Genomic DNA, 27078 nt, shown 5'->3' on the forward strand with positions numbered 1-27078 from the left:
TCTATCCTATGTGTTTTCCATGTATTCATTCATTCAATCGGGTCAACGACCCTATAAGGTAGGCACTAATTATTTCCTTTTTACAGATGAGAACACTAAGGCAAAGAGAGGTTGCATAACATCTCTGCGGCCTCAGAATAAGAAGTAGAGACAGAACTGTTGGAACTCAAGCAGTTTGGCTCCAGGACCAATGCTCTTAATCACTGTGCTTAAGAGCAGTGTTAGATTAAGCTCTATTCTGTTTCCTTTTGTATGTGAGATTGTATATGTTATGAACAACAAAAAACAAGCAAATCATGGCAGAAGGGAAGAAGCAGCACCCTAAAAGACAGCTAAAAAAAATGTATGGGGGTAGGAGGAGGAGGAAAGCCAGAAGATGGGAATGGAATGAAGAGCGGTACTGGGAAGGAAAACAGTGGAAGCAGCCAGCGGTTTAATTTGGTGCCCTCAGAATCCTCACAGGTGAGTACTGGTCAGAAAAGGTACAGGAGGGCTTCCCTCGTGGCACAGTGGTTGAGAATCTGCCTGCCAATGCAGGGGACACGGGTTCGAGCCCTGGTCTGGGAAGATCCCACATGCCGCGGAGCAACTAGGCCCGTGAGCCACAACTACTGAGCCTGAGCGTCTGGAGCCTGTGCTCTGCAACAAGAGAGGCCGCGTTAGTGAGAGGGCCGTGCACCGCGATGAAGAGTGGCCCCCACTTGCCACAACTAGAGAAAGCCCTCGCACAGAAACGAAGACCCAACACAGCCAAAAATAAATATTTAAAAAAAAAAAAAAAAGAAAAGGTACAGGAGACTAGATCCTCACTTTGGAAAGTCTGCAATATTAGGCTTAATTAAATTAGAGTTAATTAAGTATCAATTAGAGATTTAGTGATAATTTTTGAGCAGGGTGATATGATTTTCTCCTTTACTTTATGAAAAAGGATCTGAAATTCTGGATAGGGAAAACTGCAGTTAGAAAGTTACTTCGAGGCTAAATCCCAAGATCCAAATGAGATAATGGGGACCCAACACTGGGTCAGATGGGATGGGAAAAAGGGAAGGCTTGGAGGCTGTAAACATGTCTGACAGGGTAGAAAGAGGGGAAAACTGAGAGATCATAAGAAGGGGATGGGCAAAAAATAGAGATGGAATCAATTCCAGGAAGGTTTAAAAACATCCCATGGTTTTGGGGAAAAAAAAAAAAAAAAAAAAGGAGGAGGGAGTCAACAAAGGTTTCTAGAAGGAAAAGAAATCTTGAGTGAGACTTGCTGAATGAGTAAGAGCTCGGCATAAAGGGAGTGGGAGACGGTAAAGGGGTGAGGGGAAGGAGGAAATTGGATTAACTGAAGAAGAAGGACCAGTGTGAGCACCTAGGGACAAGAGAAAACCCTGTGATGGAAGAACCAAGAAAGAGCCTTGACACAAGAATGGATCAGGTAGTGAAAGGATATAAGGGAGCTTAGAGACTTCAGCTTTGAGGGTTCATGGATCTTTGTCCTGCTTCACTGCATTAATATTGTCCAGCTATTCCTCATCTGCCTGCTCCCTGGAGTAGAAATTTTATTTTGTCTTAGATTCTTCCAGAACACTCCTGCCCCTCACATTCTGCATGTTTTCATTTCTCTCACATAATGTCTTCACCCTCATCTTATCCACAGTTTGTATCATCATAAAGTTTAGGCTTTCCATGATCCCTCATGGCCATCTGACACTCCATGGCATTCTTTCAGCTTCCTCTCAAATGTTAACTCTTTATCTTGATCTGTCTAATCCACTCCTATCTTTTAATCAGGCTGTGTCACAGGACCAGTGACCTATAGCTTGACGATCTTTGGAACAGGTGCCCACTCCAAAAACAATCACCTGCAAGGGTAATTTGATTCAAATCATCGCAGCTTCCTCTATTTCTAGAGTTTTCCCTAAAACCAAAAAGTTATCAAACGACCAGAATAAGTTTTTATTCTTAATTTGCAATTCTATGGCCAAAAAATAGTGGGACAAATAGAAGGATTTGGATCACACAAATAATGAAGAGTTGTAAGTATCCATATTTTTCCAACATAAGACGTATCATCAATAGTTAGCTTTGGTAAGCCTGAGAATAGAGACATATTTTAAAAAATATATAACTCAATTTAAGAGTGAGATAATGATTTTATTTTGAAGAGACTTTTTTAAAAATAAATATTCACCATCTTTTACATTTGAGTGTCCATAGGACCTTCCAAACATATCTTTTCTTGCTTATTTAGAAAATTCTGTAAGAAACATTGATGACAAGGTTTATGGTAACAACTCAACAAAATTAAAGAAATGAAATCAGTCGTCCTTTCCTTTATAGTCCTTCCCATGCTTCAATAAAATGTGTACTATTAGGAACCTTACTTTCAATCCCATAAAGTAATTGTTTTTCCAAATTTACGCAAAGGTTTAAACATCATCTAAATAAAATATAGGTTATTAGGAATTTCTTGGAATATAATTCAACATTTTAAGAGAGTCTAGTACAAAGCCATGCAACTTATCAGGATCTCAATAAACATCTATGAAAAAACAGATTAAAGAAGATCTAAACTGTAGCCACAGGGCACATCTGGCTCAAAGACTTGTTTTGTTTGACCCACACCAGTGTGGCAAAATTGTTTTTTTAATTAATTGCATATGCATGTGTGTTTGTTTGTGTGTCTGTGTGAAATTTCACTGAAAAAATGCAAATTTCAGGGTTCTAAAAATCAAAACAAAACAAAAACTGGAAGTTCTGGCAAAACTAGGCCTGCACTCTCACATGCCAACAATCACTTTAAGTTAAAAACTACACTCTTTAACCTGGCCTTCGGATCAGTTTGTCACCGTCCCCACCACTCTTCATAGTTTACCACTGGTTAAAAGAGTCTGTGGTTGCCTCCTCACGGAGACATTGTAAGTGTAACAGAAAAAAGAAGTACTATTTCCTCTGCACTGTAGGTACTTTCCAGACCACCTACAAGAGCCATTCCATTCCTTCGAGAGCCTCCCATCCATACTTCTGAATATACCCTTCTATTTAAAGTCATTACGTATCTCCCTCAGACTCAAAAAGCTGCTAAATAACAGACTTACCCTTGAATCTGCATGTTCAGACCCAAAATCCAGTGCTTATCTGGCCTTGGCACAGCTAATATGGCTAGCAATGAGTAAGACTCATTTTTTCAAACAGGAATTAGGAAGATGCTCTTATCTATATGAATAGAGACATTTTTACATCTAAGATTAAATTTACTACACACAATAGGCAAAATAATAAAGACATCCATTTAGTTTAACTTCAAAAACCATATATATTCTCTCCTCTCTGAATTCTCATCTTATTTCCCTCAACAGTAAAAGAAAAGTCAGATACAGAAAGCATCAGACTACCCACAAATAGGCAACTATGAAAGAGAAGTATGTCAATCTTCAGAGAAGCCTCAGAAGCAAACTTTGGCAAAACATTACTTTTCTCCCCCTTTCAGAAACTTCTCTGTTTAAATTCTACTTTTATTCTTTCTAATACAAACCTGACATTGGCTCTCACACAAGTCAGCCTTTTTGTTCCTTCTACATTTCTCATCTGTAGATGTGCTCATCAGCTTGTCAGCCAAGGCTGTGAGAATTTATACTTAATCTTCACATTCCCTCTAGGCTGAAATTTTCTCCCAAACCCTTAATAATTTCCTATCTTGATTACTATAATTTCTTTTTTATTGTCCTCTTGAAATTCATACTCTTTAAATTATGTACAACCAGAATATGTGGCTAAAATAACATTTCGCCCAACTGTCTCTTTTTCACTAATGTAACTTCACTCTCTCTTGGAAAATTCCAGTTTACCTCTAAATTACTCTGGAGACCTTACTGCAATTATCTACTCTGTCACTGGAGTGCGGAGTCACACATCACTAGTTTTGTCATCTCACCTTCCTTCCAGGAAGCCCCAAGCAGATATTCTTTGAGTTATTCTCTTTTTAAGAGCATTGTTTTAAAAAGTTGCCTATCAAGATGAAGAGCAGGAAAACATGTGAAGGACGACCTTTATCTGTATTTTCTTTCTTCCCTAAGAAAAAAAGGAGTGGTTCAAAGTGTATCCCACAATTTACATTTGCATTGAAATTTAATTTTAAGGATATAATTTCTAATAAATCGAAATTTGCAAGTAAATGGTTTCTCAGATTCAAACATCTTTTGGGCAAAAGATGAGAAGTCCAATTCTACCATATAAGGCACCAAAAAATGTAAATATTAGAAAACTAACTATATCATCAAAAGAACATCATTTTAGGCAATAAGCCTTTCAACTTCAGAAGGCTTGGCTTTATGACTTTATACCCAGTCAACCACATTAGCATTCTGAAATTTTTCAGTGAGAAAAATAAGCGTCTTTGAGGGGGAGCGGAACAGAAAAAAGACATTTTATCAAAAGCATGCAGATGATTTGGTTCATACAGGCCTTTAAAGTAAAACCCCAAATGGCATATTTTAATTTTCCCTTTGTAAATTTCTGGAAAAAAAATGCAAATGTACATTCTCACCAGGATGTTCCTCATCTACTGATACCTGTCTCTGTCATTCTCTCTTTTTCACACACACACACTCACACACACACACACACACACACACACAGTGGAGTTACAATGTTCCTGGCTGGGAATGTTTTTCTCTGCTCTTTAATCCACGATGAATGTTTATCATAAAGCTAGTTCTCCCTTTGATATTAGGATGCAGCCAGCAGCCCAGCAGGAGAGAAAGGGAATCAGTTCTGGAAGGTCTCCAGGTGAAGATTAGCATGACTTTTCCAGAAAGGCGCCAGGAGCACTGAGCTTAGCATCTGACCTTTTTCAGATGAAACTGTTAGAGGTACAAAAGATGGTGTTGGCTTTAGACAAATCAATCCCACTCCTGGAGCTGGGATATGGCTCAGCTTCTCCTGAAGCATTTGGCCTACACGAGAGCAGAATAGCTGCATGAAGAAAATAGGAGTACTGCAGGGAAAGAAGCAAAGTGAAACGGATGCTGAGTAGACAACTAACCAAGGTCCATTGATCAGAATCAAAGTTGTAACTAAATTGTTCTACTTCCTTCACTTTTTCCATTTAAAAACAACAACAAAGCCAGCTATATCTGATTAGAATCAAACTATAATAATTCCAGGAAACCCTTCACCTCAAAATCATGAAGCTGAAAAATAACCACTATGAATGAAATTCTAATACAAGGCAGAAAAAGTATTAGAGGTGTAATTATCAACCTTCTCCATATACTCTAGAAATCATATATTTAATACAAAATTAAATGTAATGTTTTTGACATGCTTAGATCTCTACTATGAATTGAAGGTCTTCAGTACTTCTCTTGGGGCCGGGGTCTTAGAATGCTGAGACACAACAGTAGTTTTCATTTCTCACGTTCCTTTTCAAAATAAAGAGCTACAGAAATGCTATTGCCTCTTTGTACTTTTATAAGCAGTAAAATTCAAAGGACTATGGTGGACAGAAAATTTGAATCATAAGCACAATAATAAGAATTTTCTCTTAGTCATCCTTTCCCTATGTGAAAATAGTTTAGCCTAGCATCTATGATCTTATAAACACCAAAATATAAACAAATGTTCCAAGCTGGGAACTAAGTCACGGCTCCTGTTCTAAAGTTGTCTTGCACAGGTCATCAGCCAGGCCTGGTAAACCAATGTTTTACAAGTCTTACCAATTTCTGTGCACACCTTTTAAGCTGTACAATCCTTATAAATGTCACGTTTCTTATGAAAATAAATGTCTTCCTCCTGAAAGAGCTGCAAATCAAGAATGCATGTACCAGTGCTATTACTAAATGCTATATTTGCTACATTTAATAAAACAAAGGGGTAAACTTTCAGCATATTTTCAGAAGTTTTATCAGTTGTTTCCATTACAGTGTTCAACAGAACTGCAGCAATAAATCCCAGGCAACAAATAAAATGTCTCCCATACAGTCTTAAGAGAAATCACAGAACAGTCCAAGGCTTATACATTCAGTTATACCTAAAATATTTTCATTAACCCAACAGCCATTGTGAAAGTCTCTGCTGATGGAAGATCTCCAATAAACCTACTTTATAAACTGTAAGGTTGGTATTCAGTGTTACTAAAATAGTTGCTGTTTCTGATTACTTCAGGCTGACCAGTTGTAGGCCAGAGCTATGTATGTCAAAGTCACTCACTTAGTTAGCAATGACACCAGTGGAAATTACTTTCCTATGAACAGTTCTGAAATCTTGGCCCCTGGCTAAAGCCAGTTATTGCAAAAGAGTAATAAATCTTGGAAATCGGTGGCCTGTCTCTTCTAATACAAAATAATGAATATTAAAAAACAAACAAACAAACACCTAAGGTTCTGCTTAAAAGGTGAAATAACAAACACTTCTACAACTTGGAAAATGTACACAGGTTACAAAGTCATGTATGTTGAGCCACTAAAACTAATGAAGTTAATAAACTAATGAAAAAATAAGGAGGTTATGAAAATCCTAAGGAAGTATGGGTATTAGGCTGGAGTCGTAAAAGACTATACTACTGACTTACTAAATCGACTACTGGTGTATGCTCTAATGGTTCAGTTTAGCTGTTTAGCTGTTTATTTACTACCCCAAATTATTCATTAATAGGAATTTCTAAAAGTTATTATACTATAAATATGAGACTACTGGAAGAATTTTACAAGCCTCTTTATAAAGTCTGCAATACTGACTTGATCACAATAAAATCACAACTTTTGTGTTTTTCTTTGAGGTACTGTTTCTCATAGTGTGATCTTAGGATCACCTGTGATGTTCCCAGGCCCTTCCCAAGACCTAATGAACCAGAATCTCTGGAATTGAGACCCAGGACCCTAAGTGTGAAACAAAAGTTCTAAGTAAGTCTGCACTGGTTGGAGCTATTGTTTTTACCAGAGCATAAATTTTCAATAAATAGAGCTAGCACAACACAAAAATTAGCCCTCCTGGTGACATGAAATTAAGTTATATGTTATTCAAATTAAGTGAGCTTCTATTCTTGCTTATATGTATTTTATTAAGCTCTTATAAGATGCTTTGTCTTACAAAACAGTGAAATCCCATCTAACTTTATATGGTTGTCTCTTTGGCTTAGCTGCTGATTTTCTATGATCTGAACTCAATGTTCAACTATAATGATTAAACAGTACCACTAAGTTAATCATGATTTTTACCTTTTTTGTCCTGTTTTATTGTGTTTAATTTGAAAAGTTTTCTCTAATCCATAATAGAAGTCAGGTATAAATTAATCAATAAGTGATCTCAGAGTAGTTCTAGATTGATTTGGGCAATGGGAATACCATTTTAACTTCTTTTCTCAGAAGCCAACAAATGGCTAATAGGAAAAGAAATTTCACAAAATAAATCCTGAATCTAATATTTAGACTAAGAATTCATGCTCACAGGTATTTCTTCAAGTTCAGCTGAAGAACTATGTTACTACGTATAGAAAGAACAAAGGAATAATTCAGTTAGAAAATCACAATTTTCCAACTATAGTAGTAAAACGTGATTCAGGCAAGCGTGATCAATAGATGCTAAATCTAAGGGGAAAAGGTTTGATTACAAACAGGATATTTAAAATATCTCAAAGTATTTCCCTATAAATTACTTATTAATTTCCAAAGGAAAAAAGTAAATATGGTAGAGAAACTGAATGACTCTTGAAACAAATAATCAAAATAATGCCAACAATAATACTTTTAATTTTTATGAAAAATGAAAGAAGTCCAGAAGAACAACTTATATGCAACTAAACAATGTTTTAACTGGCTTTCCTATTCCTATTAAAGCTTTATATTTAAAATGTCTACATGATATGTGCTTCACAGGCTTGAGACTATCAAACTTTACCACCCATGTGACTTTAGCAGTTTTATTGCATAATGATCCACATAACACTGCATATTTGTCTAGTTCAGCCTCTGTCATAAAGTGCTATTCATAGGTGGGAAAGTAGCAAAGCTTACTAAACACTGAAATTCTCCAAGGTATTTGCTACTTGGGTCAGGGAAAAAAAGCTAATTTAGCACTACCAGCCTGAATAACAGATTTCCATTTATATATACATGGATATATATATTATATATATAAATATATATATATGAATCTGAATTCTATTTATATATATTTATATATATATATCAAAAAAAAGAGCTAAGAGTTTTAGTCAATTAAAATATGTCAAAAGCATCCCAAAATAGTTAATTCTATTAATGCTAAAGATTAATCCTTGAGAAGGATACATCATCACTAAAACATTAGTTTTAGTCCAGCCAAAAATGCATAATCTGAATCTAATCATGAGAAAACACTAGATAAACACAAATTGAGAAACTTTTAACTTCCTCTATTCTTTAGAAACATCAATGTCATAAAAGATCAAGAAAGGCTAAAGAATCGTCCAGATTAAAAAAGCCTAAAGAGATGTGAAAGGTAAACGCAATGTCATCCTTGACTGCGGGGTGCGGGGGAGGACTGCTATAAGGACATTACTGGGACAACTGACAACGTTGCAGTACGGACTGCAGATTAGATACAAGTATTTTCAGTGTTAAACTAGACTTGATAACTGTACTGTGGTTATGTAAGAGAAGGTTCCCAGTTCTAAGAAAGACACACTGAAGTATTAAAGGGTGAAGAGACATTGTCAAAGCAACCTACTCTCAAATGGCTCTGGTGGGGAAAAAAATACTTTATACACACACACACACACTATAAAGACAAAATGTTAAGATCTGGACAAAATGTTAACATTTTTTAATCTGTGTAAATGGTTTATGAGCATTTTTTTGTACTATTGTTACAACTTTTCTTTAAGTAAAAATTGTTTCGGACTTCCCTGGTGGCACAGTGGTTAAGAATCCGCCTGCCAATGCAGGGGTCATGGGTTCAAGCCCTGGTCCAGGAAGATCCCACATGCCGCGGAGCAACTAAGCCCATGCACCACAACTACTGAGCCTGCACTCTAGAGCCCGCGAGCCACAACTACTGAAGCCTGCACATCTAGAGCTCGTGCTCTGCAACAAGAGAAGCCACCACGATGAGAAGCCTGCGCACCACAACAAAGAGTAGCCCCCGCTCGCCACAACTAGAGAAAGCCCACACGCAGCAGCGAAGACCCAACGCAGCCAAAAATAAAATTAATTAATTAAAAAAAAATTGTTTCAAAATAAAAAGTAAAATCTGATTTTTTCAAATTAAAAAGAAAAAGAAAGAAAACAATTTGGCAGTAGTACACAGTAAAGCTGAAGAAGCATACTGTCCAGACTGGGCAGTTCTACTTGTAGGTATGTACCTTAAAGAAACTCTTGACCATATACCCAAGGAAGTATATATAAGACTGTTTCTTGTGACTCTGTTTCATACAGCAAGAATTGGAAGCAACCTAAATTGCCATCAATCATAGGATGTATACATGAATTACAGCATAGTCATTAATGAACACTGTGCATTGAATACCTCAACCAGCGCTACACATGTTAAAATGGATAATCCCAAAAGCAATGTTGAGGGAAAAAACTATTGCCAAATGTACATAATGATACCACATTTTTAAAGTACTAAAGCACGAAAAATCTTAGATATTTATCAATGCAAATACATGTGTCAAAATATAAAAACAAGCATTATGAAAACTGAATAGCAAATTCAAAATAATAATTAACTCTGGGGAGTGACCAGTGTAAACTAGGAGGGGTACAGACAGAGCTTCAGTTGTCTCATAACACTTTTTTTCTGTAAAAGAAGCAAACAGCAAAATGCTAAAATATGAGAAAACTGGATGGTGTCTATATGGATATGTATTATTATTCTCTATCATTTGCAGTGTTTCAAAAATATTACCTAACAAATTCTTTTTTAAGACTTTAAAAGTTCTAATGAAACAAAATGAATGCTGAGAAGCTCAGTTCAACCCTCTTGGCCAAAAAGGAGGACCACGATGAAATATAATAAACTAATGTTTAATTAATTTTTACAATATGCAAACACTCTTTGCTGTTGTAAACTCGTCAAAACTCTTTTTCATTAACTCACACCATGTACTCCAGCCTTTTGTATTACGAATCCCAGCATATGATTATAGATTAGTCAGTCAAGTTTATTTTGTAATATGCTTAATTACCCAGCAAATCTCCATTCTCTGTATTGTTTTGCCTCACATTGACTGATTGTTTTCTGCGGTTTCCCTTGCAGGTGAAAATTTCATACCTGGGTTGGCTGGTATTTATTAAGGTATTTCATACCTGGGTTGGCTGGTATTTATTAAGGATAAAGAGGCATTAACCTTCATGGTTACAGCAGAATTCTGAACAGCATCAGGCCTCCATTGAGACCACAGTGCCTACGGTAGTCACCATTTCTTCAGCTGCACAGTATTTTTATCAAAGTCAGCCTGTGCAGGCATCGTATGACATAAATGATAACAGAAATGTGCTGCAGAGACCAGGGAGAAAAGTATGAAATGCCTTTTAAATTGTTACAAGAAAAGAAACAGTGCTCTACAGTGGAGGAAACTGGAGATCGAAAACAGAGCATCTCAGTTTTGTTCTGCCACTCATTCCTTGTGGCCTTAAGCAACCCACATCCCCTCTCTCAACCTGGGATTACTCATGTGGAGATAATGACAATGTCCTGCCAACCTCCCAGGATTGGTGTTAGGCCTGAAAGAGATGACACATGCAGAAGTGCTTTGTGAAAGATAAAGCATTCAAAAACCACAAAGCGTGATTGTCATTATTCTGATCCTTTCAGAACCAAAAAATATCCTTGCAAAATGAATACAATAAAATTCTCAGAAACAGATAAGGAAAATTAATTTGGTAGTTTCAGCAAGCTATGGTTTGTATGTGAGTGAGTACACCTGCTACAAGAAAATCTCCAAGAGAAAATAAACAACTGCTAATGATATTTTAGTATGGAACTCTGTTCAATGTAGGAGTACACAAGGAAGTTGAAGGAAGGTGTCTGAAGTACTCTCTTCCAAAATTACTTAAGGACTAATTGGTGATTGCAAGTTGTGTGTAAAAATTAAAATGGACACTAGCTGAAAGGGGGTGGCAAGGTGGAGAATGCCAAGAGTTGTTGCTTTCCTTAAAGCAGTGGTTCATTAAGTGTGCTCAATGGACTCCTAGGGTCCCTGAGAACCTTCCAGGAATTCATGATGGCAAAATTATTTTCATAATAATATTAAGATGTTATTTGCCTTTTTGCCGTGTGGTGCAAAAGCACTGATGGGAGAATTGCTGGTGCCTCAGCACAAGTCAATGCCACGGCAGCAAACTGTATTAGTCGTCATTATACTCTTCACTGCCACATACCTGCATGCCTTAAAAGAAACAAACAAAGCTTGTCTCATTTAAGAATGTCCTTGATGAAGCAGTGAAAAAAATCTTCATTCTGTTATATCTCAACCCTTGATTCAATTATTTTCTTTATTGTGTGATAAAATGGTAAGTAAATACAAAGAAATTGCGACATACTAAACTGTAAGAGGTGTTTCAAGGAACAGCACACCTGTGTGTTTTTTTTTAAGTTGCCAGCTGAACTAGCCACTTTTTTCATGCAACACCATTTTTACTTGAAGGAACAACTGACAGACAACCTACAATTTTTCAGACTTGGGTATTGGGCAGGTATTTTGCAAAAATGAGGGAGGTAAATCTTTTAGAAATTTGAAAAACTTCTAATGGCCTCTGGGAGCATAAAAGCTTCCCAGTGCAATTTTTTCTGATTAGATCTATGGTAATATTAACAAATGGGATTTGTTTATGCTGTATAATGAAATGCATCAACATTTGGAAAATCTACGAAACTCAGTGAATTAACATTTTCTAAATGACCAATAGTTGATGTTACAGTATTATGCCTGGGTAAAGTATTTGTTCAAAGTGCATAGTAGATCAATGGATTTTAAAACAACAAAATACAAAAAATTCATTAATATGTTTATAACTAACTAATCTTTAAGAAATTACCACTTGTTGAATTTCGGTATATTACTAAAGAAGAATGTCCACAGTTATCCAATAGTGCTATGAAAATACTCCTCCCTTCTCTAATCAATCAATGAAGTGGGCTGCAACCAAAGAAAAGACAAGAAAAGAAAATGATGTAGAATGGAGTAGAGTTATGGAGTGGAAAGGAAAGGAAGTTATCTAATTCTATCACAATTCTTCAACAAGACCTGTGCACATTACAATACATATTGTGCCTCTTACACTTCAGTGTAATTTTGCTTCAAAAAATAGTACTCATAAATGTTGTTCTGTCCTAAGGCTAACTAGAGCCCTTTTGTCCAACTGTGGCAAGCATCCACCCTCCCTTACCCTGTAGTCCTGTGGTCCTTAGTCAGTGGTTGACAGGTATGGAAGTATAAATGTCCAGTTCATTTAACTTGGGTTGGAACAGTGGCATAATTCATACTACAGAACTTCCATGAAATTTTAAACTTCAGTTGCACTTGGACAGACTTTGCCTGAAATTACACACCTTCTTTCCCTTCCCAGTCCTGCCTTTCCCATTTATTACTCCCTAACTTGTTTCTCACTTTATTATTTGCAAATAAATCCTCATCTTAGCATCAGCTTCTAGGGAATCCAACATCAAACAGCTAGTTAAGAGCCATTCAATTATTTGATCAATGCTGCTCTTTGAATTCCTGGTATATGATGATCAACTTGATTATCACAGTAATAGGAAGGTTAGGGTACAATTTCATTTTATATCAACATAATTCTAGCTAAACATAAAGTGAATGAAATGTGAAGGAAGAAGTTTTAACTCTGCCAACAAAAAAAACCAGGCAAATTTTGGTTATGATCTTTGGTTCATTTTCCAGAAAGGGCATGATCACATGTGATATTTGAGTCCACAGCATTGCAACATTCTTTTAGAAAATAGGCTACAAGGAAAAGGAAATAATAGAGCAATACTGTGATGGGATAGAAGGAACAGGACTACATAGAACCACATGAGCAAGATATGGGTCAAGGTATGTGTGAAGATAATAATCAGTGGAGAGGAAATGACTGGGAAATGCCAACTTCCAAGGGTTAGTTGACTGGTGAATTGATATCCCTGATGAAACGGGAGGGGTCAGGATAAAAAAGGAATGTAATAGATGAGAGGGCAAATGAGCACACAGAAAATGTTGACATGGAAAAAAGGGAGGGGAAGGAGAGATGAGGTGAGCAAGCAGCATTCGAAGGTTCCAGACATCTTTTCTCTGGCATTGGTAGCAGAGCAAGCAGCACTCACCAGACACTACGGCCAGTTTCCAGGTACAAACAGTCACACCACCGTTTCCTTCTCAGCAGTACTCCGTTTAGACCAGTGTGCATTTTCTCACACTATTCTGCATTATTCCATTAACACTGCTTCTTTATCTTCCCTTTTTTTCACATTTCAGTTGCTCCCCAAATCATTATGTTACAAACATAATGTTTGTGTTACATCACAAACTTTCTGCCTCTGGTCAACATAGGTTCCCAAAAATCAATAAGCAAAGAAGGAAGTGGGATATATTACACACTTTCTACCTGTTTTCTTTTAGGCTTACTGTAAGAGCCAGTTGTTTTTTGGGGTTTTTTTTAGCACCCAAGAGGAAAAAACGCATATTAGAAACCTGTTCTGAACAAAACCATATCTATCTACAACTTCCTTTGCCAGTCTCTAAGGACAATGGTAAAAAGGAATCCCAAAGCATATAGGTGTCTATAAAGACACTGCCTAAAAAGACAAAAACTGAATAGAAACCTTCAATAAGGCTGCTCTCTCATAATTCTGCATACATTAGGAATAAATCACTTTTAATACTGCAAGCACATAACAGACATCTGATGATGAGTATGTAGGTTTGTCAATACATATCTCTTTACATTTAAATATGTTAACAATAAAGCATTCTTATAAGCAGAATTCTAGCACATAAAAGAAAAAAACATATCACATGGTAGCCCATTTTAAAGTAAATCCAGATTAGTATTTATAACATTTCAAGTGAATTGATACTTTGAAAATTTCTTTCTACTATTAATCTGTTTTCTTATCAGTTGTATTTATTAGAGAGCCTAACATGACAAATTTTGGTTTCAACAGCATGTAGAGATTCCTAAACCGCTTCTATTGAAATATAACCCTAGGCCACAGAAATCTATCAGAAATAATGTCAGATTGGCTTCTTTGGGTTAACCAGGAATCCTCTCATTAAGAGATTATCCGCTGTTGAAATAGTTTCATCTTTGCACTTTATAAAAAAAACTTTATTGAAAACAAAATAATTCTTTTCTCCTGAATTTAAGAGTAAGTACTAGCCACATGATGCCAGCATATAAATAAAAGTCACAGACCTAAAAAGCTGTCAAGGTGGGGACAGGAGCATTTGGGACGTGTGCCAGGATACAACATGTGTCTGGCATCAGAGTACTTAATACAACTAAGTCTGTTTCAATCAATTTGTATCAGGAGAACATTAGGTTATCATTTAAAAAAAAAAAAATCAGACTCCACAAGAAGAACTTTCCTTTTATGGGTCAGGGGGGCGGGGGGAGGCAAAAAGCAAAAAGGTCTCTATCTGGAAATATCTTCCAAAAGCCAGGCAGCATGGAGCTTCAAGCACAAGAACCAAGGTAGCTTCCTAATGATCCTGGGAACTAAATGACCAAGACCAGCACATCCCACAGGTCAGCTCTCAACTATGTGTTGGATGTACAGAGGACTGGGGAACAAGTTGAAGTTCACAGCTGTATCCATTCCCAGAAACTGACCATATACTGGGCGAATCCAGTGAATTTTGTATGAGATTTCTTAACTTGAGCAAGGGCAGCTTTTCTGCCCCTGAAGCTTTGTCCAAAATGCATAAACATTCTATAGTTATTTACAAAAGAACGACTATGATTAAATATAGCCTCTGCTCTTACAGTTAGATATCAATTTTTAAAAAGAAATTTAACAAAGGGCTTCAGCCATTTTAGGAAAGAGGCAATTTATTACATTGTAAAAATTATGGATATATGTAAAAACAAAAGGTAAAATAATTTATACCTTTCAAAAATTACCGAGACATAACAGTAAGCATTAAAGTACAAAACAGGTAAGTCAACAAGCACTAGCAATGCCAGTTTTTCTCTTAATTACCTACTATTAATGTCACACTAAGCCCTTATTTGTCATATATCTGAAATACTAACAACTTGCCAACACACCAACAGCGCACAGACCTTCAGTTCTTCTACTCAATCACCTTTATTACAAAATAATTTCTCTCCAAATTGATGACACATATATTCCAATGGAAACAAAATCAATTCTTAATAATTACATGTTTAATTCTTAAAAAAAACTATTGATTTAAACAATGCTTAATTTCTGTTTCAAAGAAAATACTGAACATTATTTTTTAAGAATCCTTTCCCTTTTTATATTGAAGAATATAGTTGACTTACAACATTATTCATTTTATACCTATTTATTTTATACCTAGTAGTTTGTACTTCAAATACTGCAATTATTAAAAGCATCTAAACAATGGGTTAGGATAGTGATACATATGTACCAGCTATGATTTTATCAGCTCTGGGTATGAAAATTACAGTCAGGCAATCAAGGAAACTACTTTTTCTTAGAGTTGAAATCCTCCCTGGTTTCTGATAGCAAAGGTCCTGCTGAACGTGCTACACATGTTCCAAATGCTCCCATACCACCTCACCCCAGGCCCCTCCCAGCCATCTTCCATCTTTCTAGGATAACATGTGTCATTTAAGTGCTTAATTTATCATGGGGAATGACCTCAACGAGGGATAAAATCGGATTTAATGAGGAATTTCCAGGGTGTTTGACTAAAAGAGAAAAGGAATTATTGCATATATTAAAATACTCCATGCCATTAGGGTGCACTAGGCTTTTGCATTTCAAAGGCAAATGTTTGATAAGGTTCAACTAGAAGCATTTTTTCATTTACTATGTCTAAATATACAGGAAATGTTACATTGGAGAAATGCTCAGAGAAAGCCCAAATGTAAAGAACTGAAGATTATGTAAGCTTTGGTAAAAATCTCTGTGTTACATTTTCTCAGCTCTTAGATGTAATTCCAAAAAGGACCCTGGATAGTGTAGGATGGCTAGCATATGGTTTATTTTGAGTTTTATGGAACAGGGATTTGCATGTTTTAATAAATTTCTAACCATAACCACAGAAGATCTCTTCGGATTTCACCAAATAGAAACCAAACAATAATGAGTTGATGAAGTAACAAGGTCTTTATTTGTTATGATGGCATAGAAAAGACAAAGGTGTGCTTAGGGCATTGTTTTAATGATGCAAGTGGGGTACCTGGTGCTCAGTATTCTTCATCACTGGATCATTCTACAACCAATTTAATACACGTGAAGGATAGCTTCTTGTCTTGTGAATAATTCACTTCTTCACTTCACAAGTACCTACTGAGGTCTGATATCAACTCAAACATTAGCAAGGTCCTCCATACTCTAGATCACATAGGGATCTGAGGAATAAAGAGACTGAAAAGCAAAGAAATGCAGAAGGAAGATCAACGAGATCAAGTACTTATTTTACCCTTATTTTTAAAATAGTTTTGATGACACTATTAATATATTATAAAAGTGTTGTGTAATTTCAAGAAACCTTAAACTTCATAGCTTATCTTGAAAGAAAATGAATGTAGGACAATGCTAGCTCTGTTTTACAGGAAACTTCAGGCTGAGGTAGAGTTACATTTACTCATTCATTTCTTCATTCTTTTCTTTTTTCACTAAGTAATTGCTGTGCACCGCTCAGATGCCAAGCTCTGTGTCAAGCCCTAAAGATATTATAATGCCATGATATCCTTTCCTCAGTTTAGTGAGTGGGTGCGGGAGAGAGAAAGAGAGAGAGAGGCAGTAATCAAACACATTACCGAGTATGCAATTACAAAATAAGGTACAATCTAAAGAAAGGAAATGCAGACCTAGGAATATCTGGAACAAAGGAAACTGACTTGGGCTTGGGGCTACTGAGGAAGGGGGACAAAGAAAGCTTTATTTGGAAAAGAAATGCTTGAGTTGGGAGTAAAGAATGGGCAGATGTTAACAGGGAGCAGGCGAGATCGACAAAAGCAACAGAATCCCTATGATGGGCAGGGATTGGAAGAAGGGAAAAACGAGAGATCACCAAGGAACAAAAATTAACAGTCAATGAAGCTGGAATATAGACAGCTAAGTAAGCAAAGGAATCTGAAAAAGATTTTCACCTCACGATACACAGGGACTAACTCTTGAGGAGACCTTCAATGGCCATACAAGTAGACTCAGTAACAAAACAGTTTTAATGCACTGATGGTAAGGGAAATCTCTAAGTAAGGAAAATCAATCTCTCTCTCACTCTCTCTCTGATCATGCTATTTGTTTTTGTAAAGCAAAGGTTTATAAAAATACAAATATCAGGATAGCGTTTACATCTCAGCATAGTGTTTACATCTCAGGAAGACATAATGATAATAAAGATAATGTAGAGGCACCCACAGGGAGATGCAGTGAGTTTTAAGTTGGGGGGCAGATTCGTGGTTGTCCAGTTTTTTTGTTTGGTTTGGTTTTTTGGTGCTTTTGTTTGTTTGTTTTACAACTTATAGGTTTCTTTGCATACATTATTTTATTTCAAATGTTACATGAAAATGGGGAGGGTGAGGCTAGAGAGGCAGGCAGATAACAGACTTTATGGGGACATTTAGGCTACCTTAATAACTATGGTCTTCATCTTAAAATAAGTGAAGATAATGAAGGCTATTCACATGATAGTAAACTTGAATTTTCAAAAGATCACTTTGGATCAAGTGGGACAAAAGGTTATATGAAGCTGAGTAGATGAAGAGACACAGGTTAATCAATGCCTGTAGTCGTCCTGGACTCAGATAATGTCACTGGAGATGGATGGCAGTGGATGAACATAAGATCAATAGGACTTTGTGGTGGAAGCAATATGAGGAATGAGGTAGCAAGAGGTTTCAAGGATAAATCTGAGACATGGCGCTTACACAACTGGATGTGTTGTGGTTGTTCTTCACTAAGACAGAAAACACTGGCAGAGAACATGGTCCAGTCTGCAGCATGCTGAGTTTGAGGTGCCTTTGAGATATACAGGTGGAGATGTCAGGCAGATAATTAGATGCAGATGTCTGGAGCTCAGACGAGGAATTCGGCACAGCAATCAGATAGGATAGCAGAATGACAAAAATGCCATTTTTTAAGATAATATATCTAGCCTAAAACAGTACTTAAGAAACGTAAATTAAGAAAAAGTTATGAAATATATACATATTTTAGATCTCTTATGTTCAACTCACAGTAATATTCTATTGCATTTGTTATTCCTTTGGTTTTAAACTAGTGAAAGAATTAATTAAGGTACAAGACATTAGCGTTAACCAATAAACATATTCCCCTTAACCAGTTTATCAGATTAGTCAACTAGTAATATATTGGAGTTTGGAAGGAATAAAGAGAGAACATATTTAAATTTTACACCCAAGCAACAAAGAATTTCAAGTCACCTTAAGGGACAAAAACATTCTCAAGACAACACTTGGGACCACAAGGCAGAACTTAAGAGGAGTTAGTTTAACAAAGAATGCAACTGGAATCTTCTATAATAATAAATATCATAATAAAGGAGTTAATAGTTTTGGACGGTGAAATACAAAAGGAATTATACTAGTCACAAACAAAACATATGCTCCCTTCCAGCAGCTCTTTAATAAAATATTTAGGTTACATTGCTAGACAAAGGATCACACCGTCCCTGAAAGAATCACATTCGTGCACACCCAGAAACCCATAGGTTAGTATGTCTTATGTTTTACTTTAGTTTAAAACAGTAATCTGGAAAAAGACTTTGGGTTTTCATTTTGCAAGAAGATAACACACAAAGCAAATGTGGAAATTAACTCCACCCTGCCTTTTTAAAGATAATATGGTAGGTAAATAAAAATTTTGATAGAGATTTTCTTAAACACTTTAATAAACAATACAAGATTTCCTTAAAAGAAAAACAGCTAAGTAAGTGGTGTATGGGTGTACATGCAAAACCAAAGGAAAAATACTTATAAAACTAAAACCAAGAATTGTTCACAAGTCCTACAGCAATCAAATTACTTGGTCTGTCTACCTTTCCAAGCATTTAAAAACTGACAACTAACGTAACACCAAGCTGTCTCCATTTTTCAAATGGTTAAGGTAAATTATTCTGATATTTACACCATCACATATTTCCTACTACTATAAACAATGCATGAAAGCTTAGCAAACTTCACTTCGTGCTTGGAAATGAAAATCGTCAAATGGCAAACCCCATCTTGCATAACTTTAGCCTTTACTCTAACTACCACACAGGCTTTCTTTGGTTCTTCCAAAAAGGCCAGTTCGTTCCCTCCTTAGGGTACAGTCCTCCCTCAGTATCTGTGGGGGGATTGGTTCCAGGACCACTCATGGATACCGAAATCCGCAAATCTCAGGTCCGTTATATAAAATGACACAGTCCAGTCTGCCTTCCTTATCCCCAGATACAAAATCTGTGGATACAGAGGGCTAACTACATGCACATAGCCTTTCTCCCACATCTTGATGGCGCTAAATGATTCTTAAGCATCCATCAGATCTCTGCTCAGTTTTACTTCCCCAATGAAGCCTTCCCTGCTTGCTCATTCTCAGGTGGGTTGCTGCCTCTCTCATAACACAGTTCTTTTCCTCACACCAGTTGTCAACTTAGTGTGTTTATTTGTTTAATCTGTCTTCCCCAACACAGGATAAGTGTCATAAGGGAAATATATCCATTTCATCTACCAAGAGCAACACGTGTGTTAGGGGCTTCGTAAATATTTATTAACTGAAAACGAATGAATCAACGACGACTGAGTAAATGAGCAAAATAAAGTAAGTCAGAGACTCATGAATAAATATTACTATAATGCTCATTAAAAAGTTTTTTAAGTGGAGACACTTTGAAAATAACTGAGATACTCCTCTGAGAATTTCTCACAGCATATCATACAATACAACTGTCAAGTATACTAATTTTTTCTGTAAGGAATACTGCCAAATTTCAGAGTGCCTTCTAGAAAGTCAATTTGAATCGTAAGACAATTCAAAATGGAAAACAGGGGAAAAAACTCCTCAAAAATAAAAACCCCGACTAAACAAAATCATTTTCACACACAAAAAGATTCAATATCACACATGATACAAAAGAAATAATAAATGTGGAATGAATGAATACATGCCTAATATTCCTACAACTATTTTCTTCACAGTTTTAAGTGTAGACCAAAAAAACTTGAATTTACATAATGACACTTCGATTATCCTTCTTATGAAATTTAGAGAGAAGTTAGGATATAGAATTTTTGCCAGTGTGTTTGTTTCTGTGGACCTAGAAGCAGTTTAGAATGTCGGGAACAAAGAATCTTCAGTTTAAAGGATTCACAAACACCAATGAAAGTAGCTTACAAATCTCACAGAAATGCATACTTTTTTCCTAATTATTCACCATACTGACTCATTTGGGGGGCTTTTTTTTTTAAAAAAAAAAAGAAAAATCGAGAGGCGCAGAGTTGGTGGGGTGGGATGAACCGCGCTCCCGGCGGAAGCAGAGGAGCCGAGCGGGAACCATGGCCAGTACAGTGGTAGCAGCTGGACTGACCACTGCTGCTGCAGGATTTGCAGGCCGTTACGCTTTGCAAGCCATGAAGCCTATGGAGCCTCAAGTAAAACAAGTTTTTCAAAGTCTACCAAAATCTGCCTTCAGTGGTGGCTATTACAGAGGTGGGTTTGAATCCAAAATGACAAAACGGGAAGCAGCATTAATACTAGGTGTAAGCCCTACTGCCAATAAGGGAAAAATAAGAGATGCTCATCGACGAATTATGCTTTTAAATCACCCAGACAAGGGAGGATCTCCTTATATAGCAGCCAAAATCAATGAAGCTAAAGATTTACTAGAAGGTCAAGCTAAAAAATGAAGTAAATGTACGATGAATTTTAAGTTCTTACTCATTTATGAATATGAGTACCAGCTTTTGATAATAAAATGCCTCAAAGCTGAAAAAAAGAAAAAAAAAAAAAGAAAAATCACTTAGTTGTATATGAAGTCAGGAGCCATCACTTGGGGAGACCTCAGCTCAGTGGGAAAGTAACACAGACAGCACACCAGAGACGGACTGGTGAGGCAGGTTCTGGAGTAAACCCAATCTGTCTCTGAAATGTTCAATTTCCCAAACTAACAAATTTCTTTCTTCCTTCCTCTTCCTTTTCCTCCTTCTTCCGTGATTTACTGATTTAATACTAAATATCAGAGCCTTATATATGGCACACACTCAATAACTTAATATTATAAAAGCCTGGAAGATTGGAGACGCAGGAAAGCATCACTTGTAAGCTTGTAGAGACAGATAAAACAGGGCAGGGGTGATTCCAGGGTCAGTCTAGGAACAGAATCCAGCAGCTGCCTGCCTTTTAAGCCCCCACTCCAAATGACCTAAAAGAAGAATATGAGTGATAAAGATCTGTTAGAAGGTAAAATAGTCATGTGGGAAAATAGCTTTTATGATGTAAGCTGAACTGAAAGCTGACCCAATATAGACATGTTACAGAGAAAAATTATTCTAATTTTTTTTGATAATTTGTAATAGTGGTGGTGGATGGAAAAGTCAAGGTTTTGCAATCAGACAGACCTAGTTTGAGTCTAAATTTTGTCACTTATTAGCTGAATGACCTTAAGTTCTTTAAATTCTCTGAATCTTAATTTTCACATCTGTAAAAATAATAACAACTACCTTTCAGAATTATTCTGAAAATTAAGTGGGAATGCGTGTAATACTTGCCATAATTGCAATAATTGTAGCTTTCATCATCAGAGTGGAGGAGGAGTAGAGAAGATCAAGATGCACCCCCCAACCTAGCTGAAGAAGATGAATCAGGCTTGCTGTCATTACGTCCAAAGCAGCAGCAGCCCTTCCAGGGCCTCTGCCTCAGAACATCTTCCTCATATGCAAATTTGGACTCATTCCAGGTCTCTGCCAATTGGAATGAGAATGACTGGCTCAAATCCCCATTAAATTCAACACTATCCCATAGCCAGTTTGCTATCCAAGCTACAGCTGTGACTAAATACTACCTACTGTCCCTGAAACCACCCCCTTCATTTATTTGCCTTACACAAATAGACCTTATTATGTACAGCATTCAGTATGATCAGACCCTGAAGCCAATATTCAATATCCTAGACACTAATTTCAACAAGGCCTAATTTATGCAAATTAAACACTGTACCACTTTCCACTGTTAATTTTCACAGACTTAATACAATTAGAATCTAAGGTTCTGACACTTAATGACAAGACAAAGACAAATCATGCAAGAATTATAAACACCTTCTTTGTTGAATCCACCGTATTTATCAAAATATGGAAAACAAAAATAACACTCTCTTAAGGCAAGGGTTCTAAAATTAGGTCTAGGTGATTGTAACTGAAAACAGACAATTCATAATGCAACCTATCAACCCGTTAAGACCAACTCTTTTTGTAATCTTTCCCTCTGATGACCCTCTATGAAATTCAGAAAACTTAATCTCCCACATTTTCAACTGCTTATTTTTTACTGCCAACTCCCATCAATTTGGCAAGTAGATGAGAGCAGTAATCACCGGAGAAAATGTAGGAGAAAAAAAATGAGCCAAATCAACTGATTTTGTTTCGATAGTCTATTTAATCCGCACAATGAGTCAGCCCACGTGTTCCTACTAAATGTAATTAAGTGTATTTTGTAATTTTTGCTTTAAAAAAAGAGGTCTTGTGTATAATAAAACACCTTGTGTCCTTAAAGAACAGTGGTAGAAATAGCTGCTAAGGTGATAGTTTGGGATTAGCATCTTATTTTCACAATAATGAATGTTTTGACTTCGACTATGAATAGATTTCCTTATCAGTACAATCAAAATTCAATTTGAATAAAGTTTTGGTAGTGGCTTTTAAGGAGACAAAGTACATCAATAATATAGAATGTTTCCTTAAGGATACACAGTTACTGCTATGTTTCCATTTCTTCCAGTCAAAAATCAATGTCACACTAGGCCATAATGAATGGCTGCTTGCCAGCTGCACTTAACTGACTGAAACTCATCATTCCTTTAAAATCTATTCTTCTAGCGAGAGTAATTTAGTAACTTGACTTAAGTTTGTGATTTGATTCAGACATATAATCTAACCATGGTATGCAAAGTAAGGGAAAAAGGCTGTCTTGATTAGTATTACAGATGTTTACAACATAGCCAATTTTTAAAGGAAGGACAGAAACTACAGTCATTTATTAGATACAGATTCACACCTGTTGTCTGTCATGTTTCAAACCCCTAGGTGTGAGATTTAGTCAAGGCAAATGAAAATGAAGAAGGACCAGCTGCAAAACATGATTTTCTTCTCATACGGTAATTAAAAGGAAAAACTGCACAACGTGTTGTATCTATGACAATCCCATTATTTCATGTCAAGGACAGTTCCATTTTCTTTTAACAGATTTGTGTTGCTGTCAAGTCTGTTATAAAGGCTAGTACTCACAAGTCTAAGCTATGGACCTAATTTATAGTATTGGTAGTCTCTCCAATTAGCTTTGCTAAATTTCTTTCTGAAGCATGCTAGTGGCGTGTCAGAAAAAGTAAACATCATCATTCCCATTCCAACCCCCACTCCTAAGTCTCTGCCCCAATGAACTGTTTATCGACGGCACATTAGACATCAGACCTACTCAGACCTTACACCTTATGAACGTTAAATGTTTTTAAAAGGTAAACCATAGAGCACCTAAAACACATGTGGTACAATAGTAACAGCACATCAGCACAGGTCAATCCTACAGTGTCATGTGCACATTCTTGCTCGAAACACCTTAAGGTAACAATACTTTATGTTTTTATGTTTGAATTAGACAAACATTTAATTCACATTTGCATCTTATTTTCTAAAACTATTAATTTAATATGCTTTTGAATATTATGCATAAGAGTATATTCATCTGAAACATGTTAATATACTCCAAGTCACCATGGGTGTGCCTCATTTGAGGAAAATAACAATTCTAATTTATAAACAGATCTTTCCAAAAAAAAAAAAAAGGTCGCTTTAAACACATTCACCACTGTTTTCTATCATGTATCAAACTGAAAATATGATCTGCTTTGTCAAAACTTTATCTCTGGGCTTCCCTGGTGGCGCAGTGGTGAAGAATCCGCCTGCCAATGCAGGGGACACGGGTTCAAGCCCTGGTCCGGGAAGATCCCACATGCTGCAGAGCAACTAAGCTTGTGCGCCACAACCACTGAGCCTGTGCTCTAGAGTCCGTGAGCCACAACTACTGAGCCTGCGTGCCACAACTACTGAAGCCCGCGCGCCTAGAGCCTGTGCTCCGCAACAAGAGAAGCCACCGCAATGAGAAGCCCGCGCACCACAATGAAGAGTAGCCCCTGCTCGCCGCAACTAGAGAAAGCCCATGCGCAGCAATGAAGACCCAACACAGCCAAAAATTAAAAAAAATAAAAAAAAAAACACAACTTTATCTCTATGCGAGACAGTGAGTAGAAAGGAAAGGTGAAATACATAAGCTTTGGAGCTAGATAGACACAGATGTAAATTCCGGCTCTACAACTTACTAGCTGTGTGTTTTGAGGATGAGCCACTTAACAGTTCTAAATGTTAATTTTTTCACCTGTAAAAAAGGAAATAATATTTACTTCAAGTTAAATAACACACATAAAGTATCTAGCAAGAAAAAAACAATGTATAAGGGGCTTCCCTGGTGGCGCAGTGGTTGAGAGTCTGCCTGCCAATGCACGGGACACGGGTTCGAGCCCTGGTCTGGGAAGATCCCACATGCCGCGGAGCAACTAGGCCCGTGAGCCACAACTACTGAGCCTGCGCATCTGGAGCCTGTGCTCCGCAACAAGAGAGGCCACGATAGTGAGAGGCCCACGCACCGCAATGAAGAGTGGCCCCCGCTTGCCACAGCTAGAGGAAGCCCTCGCACAGAAACGAAGACCCAACACAGCCAAAAAAAAATAATAATAAATAAATAATAATTAAAGGTGCTAATAATTTAAAAAAAAACAATGTATAAGAAAATTAATGCCAACTTAGCCTACTTACATGAAATGATTGTTACTGACAGTATAACTGACCACGATAGCATTTATGAAATCAAGGAAGCAAAGTGCTACTTATTATGGCATTTATAGTTAAGGACCAAGATCTAAGCAAATGTATACTCAGTTTTCACTTTTATCTTTATATGTAAGTACAAAGTACATGCCATATGCACACACATACATACATACACACATATATCTTTTCCACCAAGGAGGAAACTACCAGATTTTCTATGTCTCCAGATGATTTATGCACCAAATAACTTGAAGCACTTTAATGGACACTTTAATAAATACACTTTAATGGACAAAAAAAAAAAAAAAAATTTTTTTTTTACAGTCAATGAAAGGAGGTGTTTACAGGTATTGCTTAGGTATTTGAAGCCTGTAGCAAAAAACATATTGTTAAATTTCAAAATGTCCTAACATTGTATGTGGAAAATATGATTCACCTAACCCAACCATGAAAAATGCCCTTAACCAATCTATGAAACAGGTTTTCTTTCCAGATCATGAAGAAGTATTCACTGAAAGGTTGTGCATTGTAGAACTATTTTGGTGTTTTTTTGTTTGTTTGTTTGTTTTTTAAGTGGAGGCTAAAATGAAAAGAATAATTCAGAAAATAGAATATTTATTTCCCTTACCATAAACTTTTGCTGAATACACTTTAGGAAATTAGAGACAGCAAAGAGAGAGCAGGATGAGGACAGGTGTATGTTGCTCAGCTATCACTCAGATCATCAATAAATCAATCCCTTTGAGATTTTGATTTTAACATACAGCTGAGTGTATCAGCTAGGAAAGAATCCAATCTCTTCCAAGATTATTTATAACAAAGCACTCCTAACCGAAGTCCAATTTGTTTGTGGAATTGCAGTCATTCTGATTCAACTAAACAATAAATGAAGCTGCCTTTCATAGCTCCAACTCTTGAGCATAAAAGAAAACAAAAGGGAACTGCACGACAACAATACTTAACAACCCAGGGGCCCAGATGATTTTCATTTCCAAGCAGTTACTGAAGTGGAGAAAAAAATCTAACAGGCCACAGAGAACAATTCATTCACCTGAACTGCCCATGTACTTTGTGCATCAGCTGTATTTCACCTAGTGAGCCATTCATGTTATGCAAATGAGCTGTCTGGGGCTTTTTTTTTTTTTTAACCATTTCTCTTAGTTCTGAAGGCCTTGTGCATCACCAAATTTCCAGATGTGTCAGATGACCACTCTAAATGCTCCTCCAACTCAACCAAAGCCAAAAGCACAGCTAGACCATGACTACTGATTGAAGGAGAGCAAATTTGGGAGGCTAGGAGCAGGAACATGTTAGAATTTTTCCAAAAAGCAAAGAGAAGTAAACGTATAAATGTTCCTCAACGAATTAAGTTTGGGTTCTGACATACTATTATCTGCCATAATGATTCAATTATTTAGAAACAACCTATCATCCTGTCTTCCATAACCATTTCTTATTTTGTTATATTTAGTAAGCTGTATTTTACTAGGGAAGAAAGGACTGTATGATAGTTTTTTGTCCTATAACAAATCTTTTTGTGCACTTTTCTTCTGACTCAAGTGTCTAAAGGTGAAAAATACTGTTATCGAAAAACCTGCCTTATTCTTTTTATCCCAAGTAAACAGCAGTTCACTTCAGAAGAAACAGCATTTTTTAAACTTGATGTTGCCTCGTTCACCTGCCATTCAATCATTCCAGAAATATTATTCTGAATATGAAATATATATTTATTAATATGTTGAATTATGAAATACTTATTATGCTGAAAGTGTTCACCATCACGAGTAATTGTCCATCTAAATCTCTTACAGAATTAAAAGCTGCAATATAACAGAAGCAAACTGTCAGG

The 27078-nt window shown here is 36.5% G+C and overlaps 1 protein-coding gene and 1 pseudogene across 3 annotated transcripts in view; one reads left to right on the forward strand and one right to left on the reverse strand.

Moving 5' to 3' along the window:
* IMMP2L (inner mitochondrial membrane peptidase subunit 2) overlaps window positions 1–27078 on the reverse strand; it is an 895893-nt gene that overhangs the window by 567160 nt on the left and 301655 nt on the right. The gene's annotated exons all lie outside the window — the stretch shown is intronic.
* Window positions 20625–21111, forward strand: LOC137768514 (mitochondrial import inner membrane translocase subunit TIM14 pseudogene; annotated as a pseudogene).

The sequence above is a fragment of the Eschrichtius robustus genome, chromosome 8 (genome assembly GCF_028021215.1).
Source record: "Eschrichtius robustus isolate mEscRob2 chromosome 8, mEscRob2.pri, whole genome shotgun sequence".
In the NCBI taxonomy this organism is placed as follows: Eukaryota; Metazoa; Chordata; class Mammalia; order Artiodactyla; family Eschrichtiidae; genus Eschrichtius; species Eschrichtius robustus.